The 1536-nt window shown below is 37.2% G+C and overlaps 1 pseudogene across 1 annotated transcript; it reads left to right on the top strand.

Annotated features, from left to right (window-relative positions):
* The first annotated feature begins 321 nt into the window (after positions 1-321).
* Positions 322-713, top strand: LOC100953149 (annotated as a pseudogene). The gene has a single exon (XR_002773661.1). The product of XR_002773661.1 is annotated as a 60S ribosomal protein L30-like (transcript).
* Positions 714-1536: the final 823 nt, after the last annotated feature.

The raw sequence follows: 1536 nt of genomic DNA, 5'->3' as shown, positions 1-1536 counted from the left end.
GAAATTGAAAAAATAAAATAAAAAGTTTCCAACAACAAGAAGTCCTAGACCAGATGTTTTCACACCAAAATTTTACCATACATTCAAAGAATAACTTGTACCTATATTCCAGAAACACTGAAAAGGCAGAAAGGAACCCTTCCTAACTCCTTCTATGAAGCAAATATCACCCTGATACCAAAACCAGGAAAGGACACAACAAAAAAAAGAAAACTACAGACCAACATCATTGACAAATATTGATGCAGAAGCCTTTCTGGCTCCCCAGCCATCTTGGCAGCTGGTTTTGGTTGGGGGCCGTCCTGCATCTAGGGCAGGAAGATGGTGGCCATGAAGAAGACAAAAAAGTCGCTGGAGTCGATCAACTCGAGGCTCCAGCTCGTTATGGAAAGTGGAAAGTATGTGCTGGGGGACAAGCAGACTTTGAAGATGATCAGACAAGGCAAAGCGAAATCGGTCGTCCCCCCCAACAGCTGCCCAGCTTTGAGGAAATCTGAAATAGAGTATTATGCCATGTTAGCCAAATGGGTGTTCATCACTACAGTGGCAATAATATTGAATTGGGCACAGTATGTGGAAAATACTACGGAGTATGCACACTGGCCATCATTGATCCAGGTGACTCTGATATCATTAGAAGCATGTCAGAACAGACTGGTGAAAAGTAAATCATGCACATTTTTTCTTTAATAAAACTTGCTAGAGCTTGTTTTTAAAAAAATATATTGATGCAGAAATACTAAATAAAATCTTAGCAAACAGAATTCAGCTACACATAAAAAAAAAAATTCATCATGACCAAGTTGGCTTCACCCCAGGGATGCAAGTCTTGTTCAATATATGTAAATCTATAAACGTAATTCATCACATAAAAAGAATTAAAAACGAATACCATATTATCCTCTCAATGGATCAAGGTGCAGAAAAAATATTAGACAAAATTCAGCATCTTTTTTTGATAAAAATACATAAGAAAATTGGCACAGATAGGACATTCTTTAAACTAATAGATGCCATCTACAACAAACCCACAGCCAGCATCATACTGAATAGAGTAAAACTGAAAGCATCCCTGCTTAGAACTGGAACCAGACAAGGATGTCCACTACTGCCATTACTATTCAGCATAGCGCTAGAACTCCTAGCCAATGTAATCAGATAAAAGAAGGATATCAAGGGTATCCAAATGGGGACAGAGGAGGACAAAACATTGCTCTTTGCTCATGATATGATCTTATACTTAGAAAACCCTAAGAACTCAACCACAAAACTCCTGGAATTGATAAAAAAAATATATATATATACAGCAATGTCTGAAGATATAAAATCAACGTACATAAATCAGTAGCCTTCATATATGCAAGTAAGAGTCAACCTGAGAATCAAATCTAAGACAAACACCCTCACAGTAGCATCAAAAAAAGTGAAACATCTTGAAATATATCTTATGTATCTAACAAAGGATGGGAAGGGTCTCTATAGAGAGAACTATAAAATGTTGAGATTAGAAATTGCAGAGGGGCCATCTCCTATTTG

The sequence above is a fragment of the Otolemur garnettii genome, unplaced genomic scaffold (genome assembly GCF_000181295.1).
Source record: "Otolemur garnettii isolate 467f Iridium unplaced genomic scaffold, OtoGar3 scaffold00045, whole genome shotgun sequence".
Lineage (NCBI taxonomy): Eukaryota > Metazoa > Chordata > Mammalia > Primates > Galagidae > Otolemur > Otolemur garnettii.
This window is presented reverse-complemented; position numbering and strand designations above follow the sequence as displayed.